The sequence below is a fragment of the Piliocolobus tephrosceles genome, chromosome X, assembly GCF_002776525.5.
Source record: "Piliocolobus tephrosceles isolate RC106 chromosome X, ASM277652v3, whole genome shotgun sequence".
Taxonomy (NCBI): domain Eukaryota; kingdom Metazoa; phylum Chordata; class Mammalia; order Primates; family Cercopithecidae; genus Piliocolobus; species Piliocolobus tephrosceles.
In genome coordinates this window covers 42787763-42812883 of record NC_045455.1, presented here as the reverse complement: position 1 = coordinate 42812883, position 25121 = coordinate 42787763, and the positions used below count along the sequence as shown (strand labels likewise).

Sequence of the window (25121 nt, the reverse complement as noted above, 5' to 3'; positions counted from 1 at the left end):
ATACATACATTCTAAATTTACCTGAGCGCTTTAAGCAGCTCTTAACATCTTATGACAAGGAGAACATTTGTTAATCAGAAAAATTACAACCTATTCATACTTATTGTTTGATTATTTCTCTGCTGACCTCTGAGGTCCCATTGTTGATTGAATTAGTTATAGTAACTCATATTTATTTTAGCAACTAGCTAATATAAATGCAAACTCTTCTTATCACCAGATGATTGATAGGCACATTAAGAAGTTGTTCAGCAGGTTGCTTGGTTTGAAGAAATGTTTAAATCCTGATGGGTTACTTTTTTATCAGCAAAGAGTGGGAATTAGCACAGATAAGCCCATAGTAACAAAAATTTTATTTTCGAAGTGGAATGTTGTCAGTTCTTTATATTTGATTTTGCTTGAAGCAGTAGATTCTATCAGTTCCCTTTTATAGATTTAAATGTATTTTGGACGTATTGCTCTTCTATTGTTGACTGGAGAAGATATCCTATAAAGAATATTGTCAAGCAGCTGAAGGTGATGAAGTATCTGTTGGCACTAATCTGACTTTTTCTTTCTTCTTTCTGTTTTGTTTTTGCATAAAACATCCATTTTGTAAAGGTTTCAGGCACTTGAACTAAGTTAGCCCCACAAATGCCTAACATTTTTTTCACTAGTAAAAGTACTGTTTTGATTTTTTTTTTTTTTTTTTTTTTTTTTTTGTGACAGAGTCTCGCTCTGTTGCCAGGTTGGAGTACAGTGGTGTGATCTTGGCTCACTGCAACCTCCGCCTCCTGGGTTCAAGCGATTCTCCTGCCTTAGCCTCCCAAATAGCTGGGATTACAGGCATGCGCCACCACGCCCAGCTAATTTTTGTATTTTCAGTAGAGATGGGATTTCATCATGTTGGCCGGGGTCTCGATCACTTGACTTCATGATCCACCCGCCTCAGCCTACCAAAGTACTGGAATTACAGGCGTGAGCCACCCAGCTCGGCCTAATTTTGGTAGTTTTAGTAGAGACGGGGTTTCACCATGTTGGCCAGGTTGGTTTTGAACTCCTGACCTCAGGTGATCTGCCAGCCTTGGCCTCCCAAACTGCTGGCTTGAATCACTGCACTTGGATCCTTCTCCTCCTCCTTCTCCTCCTCTTCCTCCTCCCCCTCCTCCTCCCCTCCTCCTCCCCCTACCCCCTCCCCCTCCCCTCCTCCTCCCTCCCACCCACCCTTCTCCTTCTCCTCCTTCTCCTTCTCCTTCTCCTTCTCCTTCTTCTTCTTCTTCTTCTTCTTTTAAATGGAAACATGAGCACAATAGGGTAAGGTAAATTGCCCATGGCTATCCAATAGGTGAGTGACAGGATAAAAGTTCATAGGACCTCATCCTTAATCTGGTCATTGGTGTATAGGCCCAGCAGTGCTTCTTAACAACTGGCTGTGATTTTCATTATAATATCTCTTCCTGAGTACATAGGTACTTTAGTGATAAGCACTAGAGAAAGGTCTAAATATGGACACGATGGGTTAGTCAAAAGAAATGACTGAAAGTTTCTTCTTGATTAGAAACTGAATAATGTTCCTAGAAAATTCTGTTGAAGCCGGGTGCAGTGGCTCACACCTGTAATCCCAGCACTTTTGGAGGCTGAGGTGGGTGGATCACCTGAGGTCAGGAGTTCAAGACCAGCCTGATCAACATGGTGAAACCCCAGTCTCTACTAAAAATACAGAATTAGCCGGGCGTGGTGGTGCATGCCTGTAATCCCAACTAGTTGGGAGGCTGAGGCAGGAGAATCGCTTGAAACCCATAGGCAGAGATTGCGGTGAGCCGAGATCGCGCTCTATGAAGCATGTATTTGCTTCATAGAATTTTTACGAGAAGATACAGTAATCCAAGCAATTCTCTATAAAATGTCACTAAAAATTCTCTATAAAAAGTCTCTACTAAGAGTACAAAAATTAGCCAGGTGTGGGGCCGGGTGCCTGTAATCCCATCTACCTGGGTGGTTGAGGCAGGAGAATTGCTTGAACCCAGGAGGCATAGGTTATAGGGAGCCAAGATCTGGCCACTGCACTCCGGCCTGGGTAACAGAGAGACTCTGTCTCAAAAAAAAAAAAAAAAAAAACTCGCCTAGAGTCACCTGCTAGAGGTTTCCGGCTATTTGGAGATTTGCTGGCTCTGCAGTGGACATGATGGCATATTCGTGGATGATGTGGAGAGTGACAAAATGGCAGAGTGTCTAATTATTAATCAAATCACAGATTCATATCTCTTTCCCCCTCCTGCACCAGTTTCCTTGGAGACACAGTTTCTCGTCAATTTTTTGAATTGCATTAATATTAACTATGACTTTGAATCAGGAAAAATGCAAAATATCTGAAGAGTAGTATTTATATCTTCCACGTGACATTTGCATCACATGGATAAATGTTAAAAATGTTCTTGAGAACACGGGAAAATAAGGAAATAGAGTTCAAAAATAAAGTATAGAACTTGTTAGACAAGTTTCTGTTTAAAACTCGGTGGATTATACCTCTTTGTTTTAAACCATTAGAACAGCAATGATTAAATATCAGATTCCTTAAAGAGTCACTAGTTCCTTTTGGAAAGTTTTGATTAAAGCGTTGTATTTATTAAACTGTTCTACCCACGCATCTTTCCTTCAAGATGTTGTTTTTCCCATGTCTACTGTTTTATTACATGACAGTTATTGAAAGGTTAGATGTGGTTTAATTTCTCAAGGTTTATTTTTATATGTCATAAATCAAACTTTGTTTTTTTAAATACATCACAAAAAGCAGTGTGGTCTGTTCAAAGTGGGTGTCGGGAGACCTGGGTTCTATTTCTGACTCTGACATGTGACTTTGGGTAAGTCGATGAATTCGTCAGTGTCTCAGTCTCCCTAGCCATGTAATGGGGATAATAATATCTCCCTTTTACCTACTTCACAGGTTTTTTTTTTTTTTTTTTTTTAAAGGATTAATTAGCTGATGTTTGCAAGTCACTCTGAGCTCCTTTGATAAAATACAAAGCACCATTATTTATGACAATAATAATAGTGTCTCGACCAGTAGGTTTCCTTTCATCCAAGGATGGCAAAGTACTTTACCACTGGGATTGCAGCTTTACAGCAGATTACTGTGTGGTGGCTGGCTCTCCTTGAAGAAACAGATGGTAATGAGCAGTCTGGTTTTCACTAGAGAGTAATTAAGTCTCCCACCAACTCATTGAATCATTTGCATAAACTTCCCAAGACAGAAGTGCAGCTCCCAAAAGAGCTGGGAGAAGCTGAATTGGGCTCTCATCCCTCATTACTATTTATAAACAAGTCACAGGGGATGTGGATCTTGGAATATCAATATTTTCAACCCCCAAATCGATTTGCTGAAAGGTTGCTAAAGCATGGGAATATTTAGACAACAGGTAAATTAGGTTCAACAAAAACATACATATAAGAAGCGTGGGTTACCTGAGGGTCTTTCAGGTTGTGTAGACCAATTACGTACAAGCCCTGTGATCTCTCCTTGGCAGTCTGCTTAGACTAACTTTCAGTTAATTGACAAAGACGAATTAAGCGCCTGACTCGTGTGCCTGTTTCGGGTTATTAAGAAGAAAAGTGTGCGATGTGGTACCTGCCCTCAAGTTGTTTACAATGTATTTGAGAAGATGAAACTAAGATACAGGAAACAATTAGTGGAGTGTGGAAGACAGCATATAATTAAGGGCTAAATTGTGTGGAACAGACCACAGGACGTTGAAAGAAGGAAGTGGTCTATATGGACCAGCGTAGTTCAGGAACGCTTCACTAAACAGGTGAATTAAAGAAGCACTTTTCCATGTACCCCATACATATATAGACCCACTATATACCCACAACAAATCAGATAATTTTTTTTTTTTTTTTTTGAGACAGGGTCCAGCCCAGGCTGGAGTGCAGTGGCATGATCTCACTGCAACCTCGACCTCCTGGGCTCAACCCATTCTCCCACTTCAGCCTCCCGCATAGCTGGGACTACAGGCACTTGCCACCACGCCTGTCTAATTTTTGCATTATTTGTAGAGACAGGGTTTTACCATTTTGTCCAGCCTGGTCTGGAACTCCTGAGCTCAAGCGATCTGTCCCCCTTGGCCTCCCAAAGTGCTGGGATTAAAGGTGTAATCCACTGTGCCCAGCCCAGAATTAAAAAATTAAAAAAAAAAAAAAAAAAAAAACTAAGGAAAAAAAAAAGCATGTTTTCCATAGGACCGGTATATGAAGGGACAGTGGGCTTGTGTTGGAGGACAGGGTAGAGAGGGAGACTTGACTCTGGTAATGCGGGGCTTTGGTGGCAAGGCAGGGAGGAAGAAGAACAGAGAACTTAGAGAACTTTCATAGTCAGGCATAGGAGTTTGGACCTAATTTAATCTCTTTTCTTTTCTTTTCTTTTCTTTTCTTTTCTTTTCTTTTCTTTTCTCTTCTCTTCTCTTCTCTTCTCTTCTCTTCTCTTCTCTTCTCTTCTTTTCTTTTCTTTTCTCTTCTTCTTCTTCTTCTTTTTTTAAAAGAGACAGAGTCTCACTTTGTCACCCAGGCTGGAGTGCAGTGGTACAATCATGGCTCACTATAATCTCAAACTCCTGGGGCTCAAGCGATCCTTCTACCTCAGTCTCCCAGTAGCGGGGACTGCAGGCATATATCATCATGCCTGGTGAATTTTTAAATTTTTTTGTAGAGATGGCATCTTGCTATGTTGCCCAGGCTGATCTCAAACTTCTGTCCTCAAGCAATCTTGCCGCCTTGACCTCCTAAAGTGCTAGGATTACAGGCATGGAGCCACTGCACCTGGCCCACTTATTTTTAAAGACTGCAGAACATAGGGACCCAGCCGGGTGCAGTGGCTCATGCCTGTAATCCCAGTATTTTGGGAGGCTGAGGCTGGGAGGATCATCTGAGGTCAGGAGTTTGAGACCACCCTGACCAAAATGGCGAAACCCCGTGTCTACTAAAAATACAAAAAGTAGCTGGACATAGTGGTGGATGCCTGTCATCCCAGCTACTCGAGAGGCAGAACCGAGTAGCTGGACCAGGGAATCAAGAATTGCTTGAACCCGGGAGGCAGAGGTTGCAGTGAGCGGAGATTGTGCCACTGCACTCCAGCCTGGGTGTCAGAGTGAGACCCCATCTCAAAACAAAACAAGAAGAAAAGAAAAGAAAAAAGAACATAGGACCTGATAAAGGCAGTACTTTGTAATGCTTCTTTGGCAACAGCATGTAGGAATCACCGGAGCAGAAAACACACCCAGAGCAGGGAGGCTGGAATCGGATACCGTAATTTAGAGTGGGTGGAACTTTAGCTAGAAGGATTGTGGTGGACATGGAAAGAAATAAGTAAAAGTAGAGCTTTTAATGACAGCTTACTACATGCTGGAAAGGCATCTTATTCTCACAACAACCCAAGGTAATACTGATATAAACTCATGTTAGCACTGATCTTCTGATATGGAAACTGTGGTTGAGGAGGTGAACTTGTGACTTGGACCCAGAGGTGGTATGTCTTGGAGCCAAGGTTTGAGCCCAGTATGAATCCTAAATCACTATTTAGATGGGGGAGATTAATATAGGAGAAGGAAACATTTTGGCCAGAGGATAGCCATTCAGTCTAGTTAGGAAAACCCTGGGTTAGACAAAGTTAAAAACAGGTAATTTTCTCTCCCTTTATTTCTAGACCTCTGTGGTGTCCTCTAGGGTGTCCTAGACCTCTATGGGGCTATTGCACATAGTGAATCTGCAAAGAATTTAGTCTGAGGAGCATGTCTACACTGGCGTCGTGTAGAAGGCACGTGGAAAATGCTGGCGTGAAATCTTCCTTCCTAGCCATTCTAAGCTCCAAAATCAGGAATACCAGGGGGCCATCAGGACTGGAAGTGAGGGTATTCCAGGGACTGCTAGAGAGCCAGAGGTTAGGACTGGGGTTAAGCAAAAGCAGGAAATAAGAGAAGCAGACACAGGAGGCAGCTATCAGCCTGCCAAACTAGATTCAGGGACTTGCGCATTCAAAGTGGGAAGGTTTAGGTCACAGGCAAATTAGTTCCAGAGAGAACCTAGTGCCCGGAAGTCCAGTTTCTGTGCCTGCTGCTGGGTCCTTCCTTGCCTCACCTGGTTAGACTCTGCCAGGTCAGCCTGTCTCGACTTCAGCATCTCAAAGCGTTAAGGCCGAGCAGCTGATGCTCTTGATGTGGGGCTTAACAGAGGTTAGTAGTTTTTCCTGGTTAGAAAAAGTGTTCGAGAATTAGGTTGTAGAGGAGTGGTTTGATTTGGTTGATATCCTGGAGGCCCAGGGTTGTGAAATTTTACTTTGACTCAAGATGTAATTGGGATGATGAAATTGGGAGTATTTCTAATGAGAAAAGAAAGTGCTTGAGGAAGAGGATTCTTGCTGGTATCTGAGGCTTTGGAAGGAGAAAAGGTTAAAACAAAACTACAGCTGAGTTTAAAACCCAAGACCCCTTAAACACTGGCTGGCTTTAAAACTCTACTACAAATGATTAGAGCATTAGCCATGATTTCTAAAGCTTGCAATTTCACTTATGAATCTACACACTGATTACATTTTGGATACATTTGGCAGCCAAAGTAGAGCAGGAAATCATTATTGGATAAAAAGGGCCACACAGGAGGAAGTTTTTATTGGCAAATACCAACTTATATATTCACAGAATCCTATCATCTTAGTCCTAGAAGGAATCTATCCCCCTGCCTTATGAAGGCCTTCTCTAAAATGTGTCCAAAGAGACAACAATCTCTTCTCATTTAATAACCTGCCCCTCTTCCAACTCTCTGAAATGTATTCCAACCTCTGATACTCCCATCGTATTAATTTAAATCCTTTTTTTTGGGGGGGGGGTTATCTCCTCTGTGAACATGGAAAACAGTTATCATCTTTTCTTTCAAAACCCTTCATGTTCTAGAAGGCTGTAATTACATTTCCCTCAAATTTCTCAGCTTTTGATGGAATAATATACATGCATATTTCTGACATTTGTTGACTTCTGGGGATGTGTAGGGCACTGAGCATGTCACATAGATTATCTCATTTAGTTCTGACAAAAGCCTGCATAATATTTATATTGCATAAATTTTATATAAATATAATAATTACACATGAGATAATTCCCCACCCCCCCCTACTTTCTCTCTATACAAAGTAGAAGCTCCTTGTAAGCTGGAATTCTTAGCCCTATTTAAGAGATAAAGACATTAACACTTGGGGTTCAGAGGTTAATAATACCTTTCAAATAGTTGGTAAATAGAAGAGCCAGGATTGAAAAACTGCCAATGTTCATGTGAACACATGGATTAAATTTCCCAAACCTTTGAGTTGACTTCCCTACGATTTTTTTTTTTTTTTTCAGATGGAGTTTCACTCTTGTTGCCCAGGCTGGAGTGCAGTGGCTCAATCTCAGCTCACTGCAACCTCTGGCTTCCCGGGTTCAAGTGATTTTCCTGTGTCAGCCCCCCGAGTAGCTGAGATTACAGGCACCTGTCACCATGCCCGGGTAATTTTTGTATTTTCAGTAGAGATGGGGTTTCACCATGTTAGCCAGGCTGGTCTCAAACTCCTGACCTCAGGTGATCCACCCACCTCTGCTTCCCAAAGTGCTGAGATTACAGGTGTGAGCCACTGCCCCGGCCCACTACGATCTTTCTATTCTTCCTTGACTCCTTTGCTTTTCTTCTCTTATCCTTTCCTTCATGCTGCTTTCTTTGACTATCTTTACTGTTCTTCCTAGCATTCATTTTTATACATTACACATATATTATTTATGTATTATAATATTTACACATGATATAGTTTTCCCTTCACTTTTTATCTAAAGTAGAAGCTTCTTGTAAGTTGGAACCATGACTTATGTATAATTTATTGACTTTTTAGACAAAACATTATGCTCGGAGTGATGATTGTTTTATTATGGTGTAGAAAAAAATGATTCCTATTAAGAGGAAGACGGAGACTTTTATGAGGTCAAACCATTTCTCCTTCCTGCAAGCTCTGAAAGCATCTTTACTTTTTGTTTTCTTTTTAAGGAATGCTTCATGAATTTGCGTGTCATCCTTGTGCAGGGGTCATGCTTGATCTCTGTATTGTTCCAATTTGAGTAGATGTGCTGTTGAAGTGAGCCCCTGAAAGCATTTTGTGCAAACGCAGCCAAGTATAGCAAAAAAAGAGGAGGTGGGTGGGTGGTGCTGGGGACAGAAGACATGGGTTGAAATTCTAACTCTAAAATTTACTACTTGTTTGACCTGGGAAAGTTACTGTAACTTTCTGAGCACCTGTTTTCTCTATGGTAAAATGGATATGATAATACTGATCTTATAGTGTTATGAGGATTACAAAATGCAATAGGGTGGGCATTTTATACAGAGCTGGGCACGTGGTAACTGTTACAATGACAGGTTTCATCATTAGAGTATATTCTATTATTGTACGTCTCTCACAGAAATCACTTTCTTACTAAAGAGTAAATTCTTCAAGGGCAGAGACTGGCCTTCATTTTTCTTACCACTTCCCTCCTCTCCAGCTTAATGCTGGTCACATGGTAGCATGCAACAATTTTTTGGTAATGGTGTATGAGAAGAAACCCTAGTGAGGAATCCAGGCTGGAGAACTCTGTTAAAGACTCTTTGAAAGTGGATGCAGGGTCTGGGTGTGGTAACTTATCCCTGTAATCCCAGCACTTTGGGAGGCTGAGGCAAGAGGTTGGCTTGAGCCCAGGAGTTCGAGACAAAGTGAGACTTCATCTCAGCAGAAGAAAAAAAAAATTAGCTGAATATGACACTAGGGTGGCTCATGCCTGTAGTCCCAGCTGCATGGGAGGCTGAGATGGGAGAATTGCTTGAGCCTAAGAGGTTGAAGCTCTAGTGAGCCATGATTGTGCCACTGAACTCCAGCCTGGGTGACAGGGCAAGAACCTGTCTCAAAAATAAAATAAAATAAGCTGAATATACATGGAGTCTAAAAGTTATACTTTCTACCAGGCCCTAGAATAGTGTTCTACCTATTGAAAATCCAAGTGACTATATTTTCCTTTCTTTTTTCTTCTTCTTCTTTTTTTTTTTTTTTTTTGAGACAGAGTCTCACTCTGTCGCCTGGCCTGGAGCAATCTTCGTTCACTGTAACCTCTGCCTCCTGAGTTCAAGTGCTTCTCCTGTCTCAGCTTCCCAAGTAGCTGGAATTACAGGCATGCACCACCACGCTTGGCTAATGTTTGTATTTTTAGGAGAGACAGGGTTTCTCCATGTTGGCCAGGCTGGTCTCAAACTCCTGACCTCATGATCCTCCCACCTTGGCCTCGCAAAGTGTTGGGATTATAGGTGTGAGCCACTGTGCCCAGCCTCAATATTTTCATCTCTACTATTTCATTTAGCCCATTTAAAAATATGGAGATAATTTAAAAAATAATGTCCTGTTCTTGCCTTGTAGATTCTATTCTTTCTCAAGCTCTATACACATTTCAAACAAAGTTATTAATATTATCATTTAAAGGGATTTGTCCAGGATGATGTAATACTCTTTTCACTGCACGCCTTTGTATTCTTTTAAAAATTGAGACAGGGTCTTGCTATGTTGTCCAGGCTGAATTTGCACTTCTGGGCTCTAGCAAGCCTCCTGCCTCGGCCTCCCAGTAGTTGGGACTACAGCTTCTTGCTACCTTGCCCAGCTCCAAACTTATTTTAAAGTCCCTTTCAGATTGTTCTGTTACTCCTACTTCCTGTACTGTAAATTCTTCCTTTCTGTGTATTTAATGCATCCCTCTCAGGAAGGACGTTGGTTTCCTCTGGTGTTAAGATTTTTGATGGTGAGCTCATTTTCAAAGAGAATTGTTTGAAAGGGTCTAACTACTCTGGACTGTGGCAATATCAAGTGGGATGTTTCTCATTGGCGTCTGCTGTGATCTTCCAGGGCTAAACACACTAAGAGTAGTTGCTGCTATTAACAATAAGGCCTAGAGCATAGGCCATAGAGAAAGTCCTATAGATCTCTTCTTCCAGGCCTTCCTTGTGTAGTCAGACAACCAGCACATGGTTACAAGCATGTCCCGTACTTTCTAAGATGCTGACAAGCGCTTTATTAAATTCCCCTTCTTCTTATTCTCCCAAAACTGTCCCTCTGATGTGGGGAACTAGATGATCCAAACAGGTTAGTTATTAAGAACCATGCTGTGTATTATTCAGGACCAAGCTTTCTGAAAAGTGTTTACTGAATTGATTGGGCGGTGATTTTTCCCCCAAGAAAGACAGTGAAGCTCATGGATACATATATTTCTAGGGTCTTATTTCTAGCTTAAAGAAACTTTCAGGCTGGGCACGGTGGCTCATGCCTGTAATCCCAGCACTTTGGGAGGCCAAGGCAGGTAGATCACTTGAGGTCAGGAGTTTGAGACCAGACTGGCCAACATGGTGAAACCCCGTCTCTACTAAAAGTACAAAAATTAGCTGGGCGTGTTGGCTTGTGTCTGTAGTCTCAGCTACTCTGGAGGCTGAGGCAGGATAATCGCTTGAACCCAGGAGGCAGAGGTTGCAGTAAGCTGAGATCGCGCCCTATCACTCCAGTCTGGGCGACAAGCGCAAAAACTCTGTCTCAAAAAAAAAGAAACTTTCATGCTTTTTATTACATAAAAGTAATAAATATATTTCATGTTGCATTCTGACACGGAGTATACTATGCTAATTTTTCCCAATACATAGGCAGCTCCTCAGGCTTTGTGGAATTCCTGGAAGATGATAGCGAGTCTTTTGATGGCACTAGCTGATTCTTATCAGACTTTGATCCAAGAGATTGGAGATATTGGTGATTCAATGAAGGATAGGACACATTGCTTTTTTTTTTTTTTTTCACCAAGGAGTTCATAATGACAAGGGTACAGCAGAACAAAATGCTGTCTTGAAGGTAAGCTGAAAGAGCTATGGGAATAACCATGCAAGAGTAATTCATTCTGCCAAGTGGAAGAGAAAAAAGGAAAACTAGAGAAAGAAGACAACCTTCTGGATGTTCTTGGAATGAAGATTTTACCAGGAAGATGAGGGGCTGGAGGGCACTTGTGGCAGAAGAAATAGTTTGAACAAAGACAAGTGTGACAGCCACAATGCTTGGATGCGAGAAAAATATACATCTGTGTTGTTTTTTTCTAAACAAGATGAAAAATGGCCAGGGTCCCCACCCACCTCTTGTCAGGAAATGCAGTGTGTCATTTATTGGGGTGGGGACACAAGGGGCTAATGTAGGCGGTCTAAAAAGTTTGGGAATGGGCCTCTGGTCTTTGGGGCATCATAGTTACCACCGAGATGTTGACTGTTTCCTGGGCTCCGTAGGAAGGGTGTTCACAGCGCTTACTGTTCCCGGGTGCTCCTCTTTGAAGGGAGTAGAGGTTTTCATAGAGGTTTGCAGACATCCTTGGAGCTGGGCTGGGATCATGTGGTTCTTTTTTTTTTGAGACCGAGTCTTTCTCTGTTGTACAGAGTGCAGTGGCATGATCTTGGCTCACTGCAACCTCCACCTCCTGGATTCAAGTGATATCCCCCTCCCTCAGCCTCCTGAGTAGCTGGGATTATAGGCACGTACCACCATGTTTGACTAATTTTTGTATTTTTAGTAAAGATAGGGCTTCGCCATGTTGGCCAGGCTGGTCTCGAAATCCTGGCCTCAGGTGATCCTCCCACCTCGGCCTCCCAAAGTGCCGGGATTACAGGCACAAGCCACTGGGCCAGGCCCGGTATCATGTGGTTCTGTACACAGAGTTTTACTTAATGCCTCTACTTTGCTTTCAGCACCTGAGCTGTGCCCGACACAGTGCCTACTGCCTAACGATTAGGCATCTCAAGCTTGGTTCAGTGGCTCCAGAGAATAAACCTCCTGCCTCTTGTGAAGGTGGGGAGGGTAGACCCTTGACTGCAGAGGGGAGAGTTGGGATCTGGAGTCCAAATGCTCTTTGTGTAGACTTTCAGTGAAGCCCTCTCTTTTCAGCAACCCCCGCTCTGTCACCATCTTCAGTATCTGATTCTTCTAGCTCTTGAGCCTGAGGACCAACATACTAGCTTCTAGTCTAGGCTCTTAGGTTTCACTTCCCGCTCTGGGCCGTGCTAATTACTGCTTCTCCATGAGCATTGGGTCTTTGCCTTTTACTGTTTGGGGCTATAGATGTGTATCGGTTTCACTGGTGAAGAAGTTTTTGTTGCTTCTTGTTTTTCTTGTTGGCTTTGGATGGTGTCTGAGGAAAGGATAAGTCTACCAGCTTTGAAACATGCATTCTTCAAGTTAAAATGGTCTTTCCCTTACTTGCTCACTTTCAGACACCTCCCAGTTTATGATAATTTTTTCTCCTCTTAGGCCATTAGACTTTCATTTCCTTTTCCTTGTATAAAAGATGAAAATCCACCTTAATTTAAAACATTGCATTTTTATTAGAGTTATTAATGCTCATGGTTTAAAGAGTTAAATAATCCTGTAAGATGTATGAAAATCAGTTCTCACCTGCCTCCCTCTTTTCTCCATTTTTAGGTTCTTTAGAAGCATCCTCTTTCAAACTTTTAGTTGTTACTTTTGAGAATTATAGCCACGTCACTAAGCAACTGCTTATTACTTATAGTGCTATATCAAGATTTTTCAGTTAAGATGTTGTCTAGTTACTTCCTGATATGGAAGATGAGAATCTAGCTCTTTAGTAATATTCTCTTTTTATACTTTTTTTTGTACAGATGAGGTCTCACTATATTGCCCAGGCTGGTCTTGGGCTCCTGGGCTCAAGTGATCCTCCTACCTTGTCCTCCCAAAGTGCTGGGAGTACAGATGTGAGCCACCATGCCCAGCCCCTGACTAGTCTTAAATACATACGTGCACACTCACCATCCCCCATCCCTCCTACATAGAGTATCATAATTTGGTTTAGATAAATCTTTAGCACTTACCAGATTATGACTTTATGACTGTGTGAATATTATTTACACCTGAGCTATGTGGTATATTATGATTATTTTTGCTTTCTTGAACCATTTAAAAAATTCATTGAAGTACATAATTATCCTATTCTTCATTCTTTAATTAGCCTTTTTTTCTGTTTTATTTTTTCTTTAACTATCCTTCCTTAAACTTCTTTTTTTTTTTTTTTTGAGACGGAGTCTCGCTCTGTCACCCAGGCTGGGGTTCAGTGGCCGGATCTCAGCTCACTGTAAGCTCCCCGTCCTGGGTTTACGCCATTCTCCTGCCTCAACCTCCCGAGTAGCTGGGACTACAGGCACCCGCCACCTCACCCGGCTAGTTTTTTTTTTTTTTTTTTTTTTTTGTATTTTTTAGTAGAGACGGAGTTTCACTGTGTTAGCCAGGATGGTCTCGATCTCCTGACCTCGTGATCCACCCGTCTCGGCCTCCCAAAGTGCTAGGATTACAGGCTTGAGCCACCGCGCCCGGCCAAACTTCCTTCTTAATATTATATATTCAAGCTCATCAGGCGGTTCTATCAGTTTCTTCTTCTTGGACACATCTCTCTTGAAGCTTTCTTTATGGACTTCTTACTTTATTAGCATTTGTCCTTTTTACTTTCATTTTTATCTTTTTTTTTTTTTTTTTTTTTTTTTTGAGACAGTCTCACTCTGTCGCCCAGGCTGGAGTATAGCCTCATCTCACAATTTCAGCTCACTGCAGTCTCTGCTTCCTGGGTTCAAGAAATTTTCCTGCCTCAGCCTCCTGAATAGCTGGGATTACAGGCACGCACCACCATGCCAGGCTAATTTTTGTATTTTTAGTAGAGAGGGGGTTTCACCATGTTGGCCAGGCTGGTCTCAAACTCCTGACCTCAGGTGATCCACCCACCTCGGCCTCCCAAAGTGCTGGAATTATAGGCATGAGCCACCTTGACTGGCTAGTCCTTTTTACTTTCCAAGCTCTATTTTTAAATGGAAAAAAAAAGTTTTGATATTTTCTCTTCTCCTCTTCTCTTTGTCCTTGGGAATGGTACTCTTCACAAAAGTCTCTTTACTATAATTTCAGGGAGTTTCTAGAGAGAGAGAGATAAATGCATATGTTTGGTCTACCATCTTTAATTGCAATTTTTTCCCTAATTTGTTCTTTCTTTATTTTTCTTTATTTATTCATTTTGAGATGGAGTCTCGCTCTGCTGCCCAGGCAGGAGTGCAGTGGCACGATCTCGGCTCACTGCAACCTCCACCTGCTGGGTTCAAGCAGTTCTCCTGCCTCAGCCTCCTGAGTAGTTGGGATTATAGGTGCCCACCACCACGCCCGGCTAATTTTGTATTTTTAGTAGAGACAGGGTTTTGCCATGTTGGTCAGGCTGGTCTTGAACTCCTGACCTCAAGTGATCCTCCTGCCTCAGCCTCCCAAAGTGTTGGGATTACAGGCATGAGCCACTGTGCCCAGCCCCTAATTTGTTCTTTAATTTCTGCTTCTAACTGTTGTCCCTAGTGTCCTTGAAAGTATATTTGACAATACACAGTTTGTGGGACTGCGCTTCCCAGTTGAGGTTAACTTGCTTGCCTCTCCAGCGTTAAGTAATTGAGGCTCATAAATTTTGATGTATGGTCCTAGAGTCTCTGTATGCAAATGATAAAAACATCACTATTTTATTGACCATATTCCAATATTTCCTCTGGTGTGGGGCTCATAAGCACATTATTCTTTTTCCATGTATGGGGAGTAACTCTAAAGGCGTAATTCCATTACTGTGAGGTACCTCATAATACTGATTTATTTGCAGCTGAGGAAGAGAGCTCATTTTATGTTACTTATGAGATGCTGACTTAGTTATTCTCTCCCCTGCCTTCTTCCAGGTAAGTGTACAGGTACAGGGAATATCACAAAAAGATATTCTGTGATAACCTAGACTTATTTTTGGACCTTTCTTTTTCTCACTCACTAAACTTACTAACAGAAAGCTGAGCCTAGATATTTAGTAGAATTAATGTCTGGAATATTGGCGTAATCAAAATATAGTAGGGACGATCACTCCAATATTCCTTGATTCTGTGAATAACCTGCGTGTCTGAGAGCGCGTCTCTGAGTGTGTTTTTCCCTTGCAGAACCTGACTTATGAGGAAGTATAGTGGGTAAGAACACAGCCACATAAATTTGAGTTCAGTCCACTTACTAATGGGATTGACTTGCATAAGATACTTAATCTTTATAAGCTCCTGTTTTCTCACCTGTGGAGGGGGAAAGTAATACCTGCCCTACAGGTAACTGTAAAGATTAAATGTGATAATGTATGTAAAGCACTCAGGATGGTGACTGGGCCTGACATACACTTACTGTTTGTGGTTGTTTTGGGAATATATTCACAAGATGGAGCCTTTCTCTGTCGCCCAGGCTGGAATGCAGTGGTGTGATCTCGGCTCACTGCAGCCTCTGCCTCCTGGGTTCAAGCAATTTCCTGCCTCAGCCTCCCGAGTAGCTGGAATTACAGGCACCCACCATTATGCCCTGCTAATTTTTGTATTTTTAGCACAGATGGGATTTCACCATGTTGGCCAGGCTGGTCTCAAACTCCTGACCTCAAGTGATCCACCCTCCTCGGCCACCCAAAGCGCTGGGATTACAGGCATGAACCACTGCACTCAGCCTGTTTTGGGATATTAACCATATCTCTCTTCCCCTCTTTCAAAATAGAGTTTCTGACGTCATCTGCAATTCCAGAAGTTCAATTATTTCCTAGTTATTTGTGTTAGACAACAGAAGATCTTTGAGTCACACCTGTAGTGATATATTTGGCAGCCCATGAGGTTAATTTATGAGAGAGATGTTAAGAAGTCTCCCAAAAGATGCAGTTTTCCCTAGAATCTCCCAATCCTTAAAAAAAATCAAATTGTTAAAAAAAAATTCTAGTTATTCTTTATTAAATCCATTAAGGTTAGATGTAGAGGTTTTTTAAAATAAAAAATTTTAGTGCAGTGTGGCAAACCAATTTTTTTTTTTTTTTTCTTTAGACAGGGTCTCATTCTGTAACCCGGGCTGGAGTGCAGCAGTATGATCTAACTGCAGCTTTGACCTGCCAGGCTTAACTGATCCTCTCACCTCAGTCTCCTGAGTAGCTGGGATGACAAGCATGTGCCACCATGCCCGGCTTACTTATTGTGTTTTTTGTAGAGATGGGGTTTCGTGATGTTGCCCAGGCTGGTCTTGAACTCCTGTGCTCAAGTGATCCACTGGCCTTGGTCCCCCAAAGTGCTGGGATTACAGGCATGAGCCACCGGGCCCAGCTGCCAAACCAATTTTGAAGGGTGCTGGGTTATGCTGTACCTCTTCAGATCTCCTTTGGTATTCAAATGGTGTTCTGATGTATGTACTTGTATTGAAACACCACATGATAAAACATTAAACAGGTGCTGGAATAGATACAAATATACAAGCTGACTTTTTTACTTCTTCAAAAGAGAGAAAAGTGATTGATGTAATTAGATTACTTTGTTTCTACTTTCAATCTCTCTTTTTTCTTTTTCTTCTTCTTTTTTTTTGAGACGGAGTTTCGCTCGTGTTTCCAGGCTCACTGCAACCTCTGTCTCCCAAGTTCAAGCGATTCGCTTGCCTCAGCCTCCCAAGTAGCTGGGATTACAGGCATGTGCCACCATACCGGCTAATTTTGTATTTTTAGTAGAGACAGGGTTTCATTGTGTTGGTCAGGCTGGTCTCGAACTCCTGACCTCAGGTGATCTGCCCGCCTCGGCCTCCCAAAGTGCTGGGATTACAGGTGGGGGCCATCGCACCCAGCCTCTTTTTTCTTTTATATTCTCCCTCTCTCTCCTGCCCCGTCCCCCGAGGTGGTGACAAGGTGGAAGACCTTAAATGGTCAGATTAGACAAGATGGAAATACCATGCTGGCCTAGTTTGCTGTAACTTCCCTATATGACTACACAGTACAGCCAGGACCTAGAAATACCTGTCCTGTTACTAACCTATCATTTAAATGGTTTAGTGTGATTTAATCACTCATTCTCTCTCAAGAGCTTAACATGCAGTCACTATCATGGCTTCTTATCAATATGGGACACCAATGAGTGTTTTTGAATTCCCAGTGTTTTGGGAAACTCTTGGCATTGCATCCAGCTGCCTGAGGATTGAATCTACGGTCTGCGTTCTTTTCACACACCTCCTACGGGCAGGAGTTGGAGTTGGTCTAGCCTAAATTCAACTTGCAAGGGACATTTTTCACCGTAAGTTTTGGTTCTGCGAACCTTGAGCTCTAGCAAATCTAATCATCCAGGCAGGGAATGAGATGCAGAGAAGACGATGTAGTCTTTAGAGCAAGCCTTGGATCTGCTTGGAAGGCACAATTCAAGAGTAAAAATCCCCTCTGCCCTGACAAAGTCTTCCTGGGAAGGACTAGACAAACCAAGAGGAACCATGGTAGTGGGAAAGATGATCGGCCTGAGATTTGGTGATTTTATCACAAGCCTGCCACGTCAAATTTGCTCCATGACACTCGTTGCCACTCCATGACAATCTGGGACAAATTGTATAATTTCCTGTAAAATTAGAAGCAAAAGACCAAGAATATAAATTTCTACTTTTTATCTTGATTGACAGAGGAGCAAACACTGGTGTTTATTATTATGTATGTTTGCAGCTAAAAATACAACTGCTTCGGATGTACTAAAAATTTTGTTTAGAAAAAGCCACTTTGCACTTTTTTCCAAAGTTGTATCATTACAGTGTTCTCTCTGCCTAATTCTATTGTTTTTCTGGAGTGTTATTTATGTAGAAGTGGCTTCTTACATTTTTTTTTTATCTCAATTCACATGATTCAACGTATTACCCATATCTCAAGATCTCTCGGTTTGATCCTTTAAACCCTTTCTACTGATTATCAATGAAAGTGCTCAAGGGTTTGAGGTTCTCGCCTTTTTCCTTTCAAGTATATTCAGAATCAGCAGGTTCTTGCATTTCAGAATATAATTTTAGGGCTGCAAGAGCAATTCAGCACCCCAGTTTTGAAATGTGATGCCAACTTCTAGTCATTGTCCGTCCGTGATCCTTTTCTTCCTTGCCCGTGTATCCCTGCTCTCTGAACTCTCCCATGACATCAAAAGGAGCCCTGCTTTGAGGGGACAAAAACTGCACTCACGGGACATTCCATTTTAGCGTTTCAAATTTAAATTTATTAGGACCATATTTCATTTTCTATTTTTCCTAGCACCCTGCCCATTACTGAATTATAACAAATGGAAAAAAATAGAATAAACTAGTTAAATGTTATATTAAGAAATACACAGAGAAGGTTGAAAAATTATTATGATTGTGGCCTCTGTTTTGTCTAAAGTTATTTTATTGTTATAACAAAGTATTGCTTAGTTTTACTCTTTTTTAAAAACACAGAATTTATGTTATATGGAGCACAATCAATCAAAAAACCCCAAATAATTGACTACATTTAGGAATTAATGTTGCTTTTTACTTTTAAAAAAAGCATTTCTCAGGTTCATACTTAAAAGAAGCCAAACAGAGATTTAGATAAATACATTCTGGCTAAACATATAGATAAATATGAGAAATAGAATAAATAAAAAATGTTCACTTTATGTCTTTTTTTTTTTTTTTGAGACAGGGTCTTGCTTTGTCATCCAGGCTGGAGTACAGTGGCATGATCATGGCTCACTGCAGCCTCGACCTCCAGGCTTAAGCAAATCCTCCCACCTCAGCCTCCCTATTGGGTAGGACCACAGGCTTGTGCCACCATGCCTGACTGATTTGTCTTTTTTTCTTTTCATTTTATTTTTTATTTATTTATTTTTTTTGAGACAGAGTTTCACTCTTGTCACCCAGATTGAAGTGCAATGGTGCCATCTCAGCTCACTGCAACCTCTGGCTCACTGCAACCTCCACCTCCGGGGTTCAAGCGGTTCTCCTCCCAAGTAACTGGAAGGCCTCAGCCTCCCAAGGAACTGGAATTACAGGTGCCTGCCACCATGCCCAGTTAATTTTTATATTGTTAGTAGAGACGGGGTTTCACCATGTTGGCCAGGCTGGTCTCAAACTCCTGACCTCAAGTGATCTGCCCGCCACCACCTCCCAAAGTGCTGGGATTACAGGTATGAGCCACTGCAACTGGCTTCTCGGAGGGTGTGTGCGAGTGGCAATTGAGCCCGTCTCTATTTTTTAATGTCCCTTCCCTGCATGTTATTGTGGCAGCTGCTGGGAATATGGAGAATTGAGTTCTTATCCCAGTCATGTATCCAGCAATTTATGTGACTTTCTGGTCAGGAGACTACTTTGTAGTCCACGTATTTTTCATCTCTTAAATAGGGGTAAATTCCTTGTCCATCTATCTCTTCCAGGGTCACTTCTTCATGCTAATCTTTGGAAGTATTACAAAGAAAGTATCTTAAGCATGAATTTCAGCCCATGTTTTTGTGTTCCTGTTCTTGGACCATTGGTTGGTTTCTTTGGAGACAGCTTCTGACTGTTATGCCAATTGTTACAAAGTCATGGATATCAAATTACAACCTATAGTTAATATTCAGCATTATTAGAATATTTTAAAGCAAAATTCACCAAATACAGAGCTTGTGGAGAGAATATGTGACATTGTCTTTCTTCCTGTAGTTCTTCAACAAAATCTGGTTTTAAGGGGGTAAGATTTAATTTATAGCCAGCGATGGTGTTCTGTACTGCAGTTAACAGCTATCAGAAGAAAAATTCTCTAGTTTTAAAAACTGAGAAGAGGCACAGCTGGCTTGAGCAACTGGAAACAAGATGCAGGACCCCAACGCAGACACCGAGTGGAATGACATCTTACGCAAAAAGGGTATCTTACCCCCCAAGGAAAGTCTGAAAGAACTGGAAGAGGAGTCAGATAAGGAGCAGCATATCCTCTAGCAGTCAGTGGTGAAAACATATGAAGATATGACTTTGGAAGAGCTGGAGGATCATGAAGACGAGTTTAATGAGGAGGGTGAACGTGCTATTAAAATGTACAGACGGCAGAGACTGGCTGAGTGCAAAGCAACTAAACTGAAGAATAAATTTGGAGAAGTTTTAGAGATCTCAGGGAAGGATTATGTTCAAGAAGTTACCAAAGCTGGCGAGGGCTTGTGGGTCGTCTTGCACCTTTACAAGCAAGGAATTCCCCTCTGTGCCCTGATAAATCAGCACCTCAGTGGACTTGCCAGGAAGTTTCCTGATGTCAAATTTATCAAAGCCATTTCAACAACCTGCATACCCAATTATCCTGATAGGAATCTGCCCACGATATTTGTTTACCTGGAAGGAGATATCAAGGCTCAGTTTATTGGTCCTCTGGTGTTTGGCGGCATGAACCTGACAAGAGATGAATTGGAATGGAAACTGTCTGAATCTGGAGCAATTATGACGGACCTGGAGGAAAACCCCAAGAAGCCGATTGAAGACGTGTTGCTGTCCTCAGTGCGGCGCTCTGTCCCCCTGAGGAGGGGCAGCAGTTCCGAGGGTGACTGAGGCGACAGCTGCTATCACATGCCGAACTTTCTTGTGACAAATTGTCTGGATTTTTTAAAAAAGGAAAAAGCAAGAAAGAATCCTGTTTTTTAGTTTTGTATAAATTATGTTTCAAATCTTTACATTTTAGAAATAATCATTGCTGGAAATTCTGTTAAATATTTTGGAACTCTTTTTTTTTTTAATTATAGTATTTCCTCTAAAAAAATTAAAACCAGCCATTTGTATGGCAAAAAAAAAAAAAAAAGAAAAGAAAAGAAAAAAGAAAAAAAACTGAGAAGAATTTAAATTTGAAGGATGATGATGTGAATAAATATAAGACATATACTTCTGAAGTAATAAAGAAATTTATATCAATACCAGCCAGTTTGTAATAGCAGTAGTGGGAAAAAAATCACAGAACCATTTTATTAAGAATTTGGATAGACTGAATGGTATTATTATGTGAATTTTATTTTATTATTATTTTTTTTGAGATTCACTCTGTCACCCAGGCTAGAACTCAATGACGTGATCTCAGCTTGCTGCAACCTCCATCTCCTGGGTTCAAGAGATTCTCCCTGCCTCAGCCTCCCAAGTAGCTGAGATTACAGGCACCCGCCACCAAGCCCGGCTAATTTTGTACTTTTAGTAGAGATGGGGTTTTGCCATGTTAGCCAGGCTGGTCTTGAATGCCTGACCTCAGGTGATCTGCCTGCCTTGGCTTCCCAAAATGCTGGGATTACAGGCATGAGCCACTGTGCCTGGCCTATTATGTGAATTTTATATTTAAAAAAATTGAGTTTGCTTCTGTTTGATCTTATGGAACATGTCTATTTTATATTTTCCTTTAAATATGATGCTGGAGCTGGGTGTGGTGGTGCATGCCTGTAATTCAATTACTCCAGAGGCTGAAGTGGGAGGATCACTTGAGCCCAGGAGTTTGAGGCTGCAGTAAGCTATGATCGTGTCACTGCACTCCAGTCTGAGTGACAGCGAGACCGTGTCTCTAAAAAAACACAAAAAACAAAACAAAATCAAAAAATGATGCTGTAGTGACATTAAAGAGCAATTTTTAAAACATCTTACTGAACCTTGTGTATGTGGGTATAAAGAATTTATTGGGGGTAATCCCAGCACTTTGGGAGGCCGAGGTGGGCATATCACTTGAGCTCAGGAGTCTGAGAGCAGCTTGGGCAACATGGCGAAACTCTGTCTCTACAAAAAAAATACAAAAACTAGCCAGGCGTGGTGGCATGTGCCTGTAGTTTCTGCCACTCGGGAGGTTAAGGTGGGAGAATCGCTTGAGCCCAGGAGGCGGAGGTTGCAGTGAGCTGAGATCATGCCACTGCACTCCAGCCTGGGTGACAGAGCAAGGCTCTGTCTTAAAAAAAGAAAAAAAAAAATTGTTGGGGGAAATGTTTAAAATGATTTTAAAAAACTTTTCAATTTAGTTTCTAATAGGAAAACCTAAAGTTCAACTTGTTTATTTTTTTGTAGAAGTAATTCTAAAAATTGAAAATAAAAGCTATCTGGTATTGAGACAGGAGGCTTGATTTTTCTTAGATAATATTTGTCAATTTCTAAAATTTAGAAGCTCCTAGAGGATAGAGGTCTTACTGATTCTGTTTACTGTTATATGACCAGCTCTGTATATGGTATATACTCAATGTATGTTTGACTATTATTATTATTCTTTTATAAATAATATAAAAATAATATTAATTATTATTATTGTCACAATATTCTTGACTCATGGGAGGAGGTAAAAATATCAACATTAACAGGAGTTCAGAAGAAATCAATCCTGATCCTCCTGAATTACTTTGGAGGTTAAAGATTTCAGTGGAGGAAGGAAATGCAGATGTGATGGAAATAGCAAAAGAACTAGAATTATAAGTGGCCCCTGAAAATCTGACTGAATTGTGGAAATCTCATGATAAAACTTGAATGGATAAGGAATTTCTTCTTATGGATGAGCAAAGAAAGTGGTTTCTTGAGATGAAATCTACTCCTGGTGAATATGCTGTGAACATTCTTGAAATGACAACAAACGATTTAGAATATTACATAACCTTAGTTGATAAAGCAGCCAGAAGGGTTTGAGAGGATAAACTGCAACTTGGAAAGAAGTTCTTCTGTGGTTAACGCGATGAAACAGGATTGCATGTTACAGAGAAATCCTTCATAAAAGGAAGAGTCAATTGGTGCAGCAAGCTTCATATGTGTCTTATTTTAATAAATTTCCACAGCCACCCCAACCTTAAGCAACAAGCACCCTGATCATTAAGCATTAAGGGAAGACCCTCTACCAGGAAAGAGTGTAACTTGCTGAAGATTAGATGATCATCAGCATTTCTTAGCAATAAAGTATTTTTAAATTAAGGTATGTATGTTGTTTTTTATAGACGTAATGCTATTGCACACTTAATAGACCACAGTATAATGTAAACATAATTTTTATATGCACTGGGAAACCAAAAACTTTATGTGACTTGCTTTATTGCAGTGGTCTGGAACTAAACCCACAATATCTCTAAGTATGCCTGCATATGCTTTTTAAAGATATGTTAGATTTATAGTAATCACTATACATCATTGCATATAAATAGAAGGTTTCTTGACTATATATTTATAAAGTGGCTATATGTTTATACAAAAGGGGCACAAATGATTATCTGAGCATTGGGTTCTCAGTGTCTTACTTCTCTAGGTGTTTGATGGTTTTCTGTTGATTGAAACCACCTATTTGAGCCCTTTTTAAAATTGATTGATTGATTGATTGATTGATTGATTGACACGGCATCTCCCTTACTCTGTCACCAGGCTGGAGTGCAGTGGTGCAATCACAGCTCACTGTAACCTTGAACTCCTGGGCTCAAGCAATTTTCCTACTTCAGTCTCGTGAGTAACTGGGATTACCAGCATTTTCCACCACCCCTGGCTTATTTTTAATTTTTAATTTTTTTTTTGAGATGGAGTGTCATGCTTGTTACCAAGGCTGGAGTGCAATGGCACGATCTTGACTCACTGCAATCTCTGCCTCCTGGGTTCAAGTGATTCTCCTGTCTCAGCCTCCCAAGTAGCTGGGATTACAGGCATGCACTACCACGCCCAGCTCTTTTTGTATTTTTAGTAGAGACGGGGTCTCACCATGTTGACCAGGCTGGTCTGGAACTCCTGACCTTAGGTGATCCACCTACCTCGGCCTCCCAAAGTGATGGAATTACAGGCATGAGCCACTACGCCTAGCCAATTTTTAATTTTTGTTTTTCTTTTTTTAGAGATGGGACCTCTCTTTGTCACCCAGGCTGATCTTGAATGCCTGGCCTCAAGCAATCCTCCTACCTCAGCCTCCCAAAGTGTTGGGATTACAGCCTTTAGCCACAATGTGCAGCCTATTTGGACAAGGTTTGATTAAGAAATCACAGATCCAGATATGGTGGCGCACCAGTAATCCCAGCTACTTGGGAAGCACAGATGGGAGGATTGCTTGAGCCTAGTAGTTCCAGACCAGCCTGGGTAACACGGGGAGATCCTGTTCCCCCCACCCCACCCCCCAAAAAACCCCACAGAAAGTCCTACCACATTGTGACTTACTCTTACTTACTGGGTGAATGACCAAGTTATAGGAGAATGCAGCTGAATCATTTGACCTACTGATGAGATGGATTCATTTCAGGACCAGGTTGAGCCTCTTGGTCCCCCAGACAGCCTCACATTATATATCTCACAAATGCCAATATGCTCAGATAAGACTGTTTTCTTTTTCTTTGAGATGGAGTTTTGCTCTGTCATCTAGGCTGGAGTGCAGTGGCACCATCTCGGCTCACTGCAACCTCCGCCTCCCAGGTTCAAGCGATTCTCCTGCCTCAGTCTCCCGAGTAGTTGGGATTACAGGCGACCGCCACCACGCCTGGCTAATTTCTGTATTTTTAGTAGAGTGGGGGTTTCACCATGTTGGCCAGACTGGTCTCGCAACTCCTGACTTTGTGACCCACCTGCCTCAGCCTCGCAAAGTGGTGGGATTACAGGCGTGAGCCACCGTGCCAGGCCTTAGTTAAGACTTTTTATGAAACAGCAACCAGTTTCATTTGAGCAGTCTTACTATTTGAAAATAAATGATGCCAAATTTAACCACATGGTGAGTATGGAATTACTTTAGATATACTCAACTTGATGCCAATAGTTTTACATGTATTGAGCAACTAATTAATTTTAAAATGTTCCAAAAAAAAAAAAAGCATACAAAACTGTACCTATTTGGCATTACTAATGTAAAATAAAGACATTAAAAATTAACAATTTTGTAGTCTTTCCTTTTTTCCTATTTAAAGAAGAATGTGGCCAGGCATGGTGGCTAACACCTGTAATCTCAGCACTTTGGGAGGCTGAGGCAGGCAGATCACTTGAGGTCAGCAGTTTGAGACCAGCCTGGCTAACCTGATGAAACCCTGTCTCTACCAAAATTATAAAATACTAGCCACACCCGGACATGCCTGTAATCCCAGCTACTTGGGAGGCTGAGGCAGGAGAATCACTTGAACTCTGGGGAAAAAAAGAAAACAACTCCCAAATTGCTTGAACCTGTGAGGCAGATGATCGAGTGAGCAGAGATCATGCCACTGCACTCCAGCCTGGGCAACAGAGTGAGATTCTGCCTCAAAAAAAAAAAAAAAAAGAATGTGATCCTGGTTGGTACAACTTTAGTTTCTGCTTT

At 41.4% G+C, this 25121-nt stretch overlaps 1 non-coding gene and 1 pseudogene across 2 annotated transcripts; one reads left to right on the top strand and one right to left on the bottom strand.

Moving 5' to 3' along the window:
• Positions 1-8025: 8025 nt before the first annotated feature.
• LOC111522466 lies at positions 8026-8130 on the bottom strand. Its single transcript, XR_002725252.1, has one exon. It is a non-coding gene; the product is annotated as a U6 spliceosomal RNA (small nuclear RNA).
• Positions 8131-19677: 11547 nt separating this feature from the next.
• On the top strand, positions 19678-20643 carry LOC111521927 (annotated as a pseudogene). The gene has a single exon (XR_002725120.2). The product of XR_002725120.2 is annotated as a phosducin-like protein 3 pseudogene (transcript).
• Positions 20644-25121: the final 4478 nt, after the last annotated feature.